Source organism: Emydura macquarii, unplaced genomic scaffold (genome assembly GCF_026122565.2).
Source record: "Emydura macquarii macquarii isolate MOO-44397 ecotype Brisbane River unplaced genomic scaffold, CSIRO-AGI_Emac_v2 contig_295, whole genome shotgun sequence".
Taxonomy (NCBI): Eukaryota; Metazoa; Chordata; order Testudines; family Chelidae; genus Emydura; species Emydura macquarii.
The window spans coordinates 6,709,430-6,716,032 of record NW_027130432.1 but is presented as its reverse complement, the minus strand read 5'-3'; positions in this window follow the sequence as shown (position 1 = coordinate 6,716,032).

Here is a 6,603-nt window from a genome sequence, read left to right as displayed (position 1 = left end):
TTTTGAAGTTTTCCAGTTCTTATAATAAGACCGATCTTAGAACACATTCGTTCCATTTTGCTATAGCTAGTATTTGGTCTTATTTTTCACACAATCAAACCAACTGGTAAGTTATATTCCTCCCTTACCTGCAACCCCTTACTAAACTTCATTGCTTCTTCTGCTTATGAATTATAAAGCATTTTTATGCACACTTTAAAAATTATAGAATGCTCTTTGCTAAGGGGCCATTTCATGACACAAATAACCATTTTTTCAGAAGCAGAATGTGAGTAATGTTCAGTCAATCAAACAAAGCTGAACGGTTCTGTCACCTCCATTGTGAATTAAGATACTATTGCTCTCTAAGTATCCATGTCACAATTGTCTCTATTAAATTTATTGTAGATCATTACCTTCTCCCTTCTCTTTGTCTTGAAGACAGCCAGGATGCAATAAACACTGCACCTACTCACAGTATAAGTGTGCGTGGTGTTTCAGTGTTGCTGGTTGTCACTTTTCAATGAGAAACAGGGAGAGGAGTTCAGAATAATTAATTCCCTCCTCATTCCCATGTATTCTGAGTGCAATTCACCATGAGTGCGGTGCAAAATGAGACTGTCAGCAAAAGCTGAGTTTCTGGCAGCCTTCAGAAACAGATGGCATGGACTAGCCTGACAGGGAGTTATAACTTTTAAAAGTATCAACATTTTAGTGCCTGAAATTTACCTGTGTTTTAAAGATAATCAAATGTTCATGTGAAAAATACATGAAGTGCAAAGTTTACAGTGTATAACTAGTTACAGCCCATTGCAATAAGAATGGGAGGGGTGTTTCGTAGGTGATGTGAAATTCTCCCTGGTGCACAAAGGCTTTCACACCACTTAAACCCCACAGTTAAGGCTGGTGGCTGCACTAGGCTGAACATCAGAATGATCACACATTAGGGTGTCTGCTCCTAGGTGCAGCACAGGTCGTGAACAGGGTAAAGCAAAGACAAGACAACATAATATGCATTTATGTAAAGCTATTACATAATTTTGGCTGCAAAATTCAAAAGATGCCTGATCCTGAGCCAGTGACATCAATGTGAGCTTTGCTATTGACTTCAAGGGGTGATGGATCAAGCTGGAAAAGTAGCTTAGGTGAGGCTGTGCTGTATCCTTTGACACACAGCCCAGGGTTGGATTTTTGCCACTTGCATACTGCCTAAATTTCACCCACAATTCTCATTTAGGCTGATATGTAGAGTGCCTCATCTCTGTTACAGATCATTGCTCTGAAAGAATTTATGAATGGCAGGGTGGGGGAGGGGGAACATTGGGCTAATAGTCACTATTTATATTTTCTGTTCTTCCTTAATATTTCTTTAACCTCAAATACTAAAGCTCGTTTATATAAAAGTACAATTAATGTGCACATCATAACTTGTCTAGCATCATCCACAAGAGAATAACTAAGAGGATTTTTTAATCTGAATTTGTGCAGGCTTTTCTGTGGCTTTTTAAGCAGCTTCATTATTACTTTTTCTTCCATAATTTGTATAAAGTACTTAACAGTCAGAACAGATCCTTTTTAACCTTTTGCCCAACTTAGCTTTTTCTACTTCAAGGGAGGGGAAAAAAAACTTTAAGTATACTGGGGCCTGGGTTCCTTCAGTATGCAGGCTGTAAATGTTTTACTTTGATTTGAGATACATGACAATAAATTAGGGGACATTTATCAAAGCTGCTTTGTTGCATTGCTGACAAAAGCTGCTTTTTGCATAAATTACTGCATTATACAAATACACTTAGCAGGATCCTGTTTCTTTGATGTTGGTGGAAGAGATTTATGTTTGATGGAGTTTTTATTTATCTGCCCTGTTCACCTCAACAAGGGCTGGACATATTCCTCAATTAGTTCCATACTTCTAGAAATGACACATATATCTCACAACTAGAAACAAAGAAATTTAAACAAAACAAAAAAAAAATCAAGTGCACTTTTCCATGGCAAGTAAAAAACTACTGTACAGTGAAGAAAGTAAATATTTAGCTAGAGCTGTATCTTTGAAATCTTTGTTCTGAGAACACTTTGAAAACTATTTAAGTAAACGAATTTTTGACAAAAAAAAATTCCCTTTGCAGAAAAGCTTTTCTAGACTTCATTACCAGACTAAGTAAATACAAGTCCATTTCAACAAATACTTGATATCCGAATAAGTAGGTTAAAATAATAGATTCCCTGTGCAGTAATCCTCTCTGGAACTGTATTTATGCTAAAATCTCTTTCAATGAATATCTAATAAACTAAAAGGCCGTCTTAGGCTAAATGGTGAATTAAGATTGTTAAAAAGGAACTTGTCAAATGAATAAATTGGCTGAACGGACACATTTCTTAAATGAATACAGAATCTCTTAGAAACAGCTTCTGAGTTCTATTCTTCTGTCACTCACCATCAATGCATCTCAACTTTCACATAATTTATTTTGTTTCAAGGTCACCAGTTCAAGTCCAACCCCAGGTAGTGCCCCAAAGTTGTTACTATGTGGTGGCTGTTCAGTGATCAATGAAATGAGTTTGATGGTCTCTGTTCCATCCCCCATGAAAAAAAAACAAATATAGTTGCCGGGGTTGGGTAACCTTGTTGGCAATCTCCTCAGAGAAGATTGAAAGAGTATGAATTATTTTGCCCTGGGAGAGTCCCCCTCCAGGCCAGGGTTGAAATATATTGTCAGGGCAGCACGAGGGAGTGTGTGCTATTGCTGCCTATATTGCACTACCTCTGCAGATAAATGGACAGCTTACTTCTCCATAGCTACCTTAGTGGCATCATTCATGGAAATTAATAAGAGTTGTATCACTGATTTCAATGGAGGTAGAATTAGGCCAACGCTGAACGTTTTTGAAAATTCCACTCTAAATTTTCTATCAGCTCTCTGCTTACGTACAGAGTGATATAAGTTGTTTCTGGTGTGCCTCTAAGAGCTTATCTACATTATGCGTAGGTCCACACCAGAACGGTGTAAATTCTAATGTGCACTATTAGGTTGCACACTAACTGGCCCATATAGACCCCAGTAGTGTGCACTAAAAGTCCCTGGTGCACACTGATGCCATCCCATTTCAAACAGCAGCACTACATTAATGCACATTAGGGAACTTTTGAGTGCATGCCAGCAGAGTCCACACAGGCTGGTTAGTGCGTAACACTCTAGAGTGCACTCAAATTTGCACCATCCGGTGCAGATCAATACAGTCTGCAGACAAGCCCTAATATTACACAAAGTAGATATTCTGCCACCATTAGAAGATCCTAGTCATCATGGCCTGTGTTGAAGTTATGCCAAAGAAAGAAAGGACATGTTGACAAAGGGGTTAAAATGGCCACAGCAGCAAGTTATGTGCAGTATCTTTGCCCACCTCAAGGAATTTTTCCCAAAAATCAAGGCACTCGGGGTGAAGCATCTCCTCTAAAGTTCCATTAATCTACACAACCAAATCTGAGATAGTTAGCAAGAATAATGAACTCAGCGCTTAAAGACAAGCCACATCTAAGTTAACAGAGGCGGAGTCTGTTTTGTTCCTGAATCTGCTCAGAGCCACTAAGGGCCAGATCCTCAGCTGCTGGAAATGGAGGTAGCTACATTTCAGTGCTGATTACATTGCAGCAAAGATCCAGCTCCCATCTATACCACTCATCATCATAGTATCTGATTCTGCAAAAATAAGTGTGCAGGCAAACTGCCCGGTGAAGAGCGACTATTGCTCAGCGTCTAACTCTTATTTCATCTGTGGAGCAGGAAAAGATGTGTTTTTGTTTAAAAGGAAGTGTGTGGTAGGATACAACAAAGTGGAGTCACTCAGTATGCTGGATCTATCCAGCATTTTCTTTATCCCTAGAAAAGCAGTAACTGCCCTTATGCTCGTGATGGATATGTTAAGATGGGACATGTGTACTGTACCTATAGATAAGCCTAACTACCGTATCAGGCAAATTGGTTGAAACTATACTAAAGGACAGAATTATCAGACACACAGATGAATAGGATATGTTAGAGAAGGGTCAACATGGCTTTTGTAATGGAAAATCATACCTCACCCATCTATCAGAATTATTTAAGGGAGTCAACAAATAAGGGTGATCCAAAGGATATAGCATTCTTGGGCTTTCATAAAGCCTTTGACAAGGTCTCTCACCAAAGTCTCTTAAGCAAACTAAGCAGTCATGGGATAAGAGGGAAAGTCCTCTCATGGATCAGTAACTGGAGACAAAGGGTAGGAATAAATTATCAGTTTTCAGAATGGAGCGAGGTAAAAATAGTCATGTCCCCCAAGGATCTGTACTGGACCAGTGCTGTTCAACATATTCATAAATGATCTGAAAAAGGGGGTAAACAGTGAGATGATAAAATTTGCAGATGATACAAAATTGCTCAAGATAGTTAAGTCCAAAGCAGATGACAAAAACTTACAAAGGGATTTCACAAAACTGGTGACTGGGCAACAAAATGGCAGATAAAATTCAATGTTGATAAATGCAAACTAATGTACTTTGGAAAACATGATCCCAACAATACATACAAAATGATGGGTTCTGAATTAGCTATTACCACCCAGAAAAGAGATGACTGAGTCAGTGTGGATAGTTGTCTGAAAACATCCTCTTAGCTTTTTTGACTACCGTTGCACACTAACAGAATGTTTAGGAACTCTTAGGAAAGGGATAAATAACAAGACAGAAAATATCATAATGCCACTATATAAAGCCACACCTTGAAAACTGTGTGCAGTTTTGGTCATCCCATCTCAGAAAAAATATATTCGAATAGGAAAAAGTACAGAAAAGGGAAACAAAAATTATTAAGGGTATGGAACAGCTTCTATCGGAGGAGAGATTCAGACTGGAACTTTTCATCTTGGAAAAGAGACAACTGGGGGGGGGATATGATAGAGGTCTATAAAATCATAAATGGTGTGGAGAAAGTGAATAAGAAAGTGTTACTCCTTCACATAACCCAAGAACCAGGGGTCACCCAATGAAATTAATAGGCAGCAGGTTTAAAACAAACAAAAAAAAATATTTCGTCACACAATGCACAGTCAATCATTGCCAGGGGATTTTATGAAGGTCAGAACTATAATGGAGTTCAAGAAAGAATTAGATAAGTTCATGGAGGATAGGTCCATCAATGGATATTGGCCAAGATGGTCAGGGATGCAACCCCATGCTCTGGATGTCCCTACCCTCTGACTGCCAGAAGCTGATCATGTCCCACAGAATCATTCAATGATTGCCTGTGATGTTCATTCTCTATGAAACACCTGGCTTTGGCCACTGTCAGAAGATAGGATATGGGGATAGATGGACCATTGGTCTGACCCAGTCTGGCTGTTCTTAGGTGTAAATTACAGCTGGTCAGAAAACAGAATATCCATTCCATGGGAAAATCCTAGAGTTTGAAATTTGGTTTTATCCTAAATTGGAACAAAAAAATCAAAATTATGTAATTTACCATGGAGCAGAAATAATTGTAAACAACTAATTTTCATTTTGTTACTGCTGAAAATTTATGATCTAATATAAAATACTAGATCGAATATAAAACTCAGAACAAAATAATAAAGTTGAACATAAATGTTTTTAACCTGATCCAAACAAGAAAGTTGAAATGATTCCTTTCTATACTTTTTTGTCAAACTTTTTATAAAAATCAACACATTCCCATGACACTGTTTCATCAAAACTTAGGGAAACATTTACAGTCCCCTCAAAGAGTTCAGCTGGCATTTTGCTTTTTCTAAAGCAATCCCCTTGAGCTCCAGAGATGTTTTAAGATGTTAAAAAGACAAAAGGCTCATGTAACCTTAACTGTAGAGCTGCTATCAACTCCTCCAGAGTGTGTGTGTGTGTGTGTGTGTGTGTGTGTGCATATAACTCATATGTGCTAGTTTGCACAAGTACATTTCCCCAGTAATCATTTTTTTCCACTTAATGCCATCACCCCCACAAGACAGGTAGGTCAGGCTGCCAAAAGGGACTCTGGGATGGTCCTGCCAAGCAATGTGTTTTTACAGTTAGAGGCGGTCACAGAACTGGCCTTGAAGCCTACTGTAACTTTTGAAAGTATTACACCCATACCATTCAGCACAGAAAACTTTGCTCTCTGCAAGCATGGACACTAGATGCAGCAGATTTGGCATGGGGGCTCAAATGCCAGGATGCCTTTGTTAGTCTCACCATATTTCTTTAAAACGTTTTGCATGCAGTTTGGTCAATTAGAGGTGAAGGGAAGGTTCCATTCCATGATGTGATTTTCATCAATATGCTAGCAAAGAAAACTCAAATTAATAGCTAAAACAAATACCAACTCCCTACAAAACCACTATTACACAAATTCCTCAAGGCATGCCCAGCTACTCACCTTGTTACCATCTGGACACTGGTGCAGCCTGCTCTACTTGCAGAGGTTGCTTGCGTCCTGCCCTGCTTGCCCTTAATTGACACCCTGATAAATGGTTTAATTTTGCCAACTTCAGTTAAAAATTATGAACAAAAATGTTTCCAGTCAAAATGGCGTGTGATTTTTTTAAAACAATTTTTCTTAAATATTTTTTTGATATTATTGAAATGTTTCATTT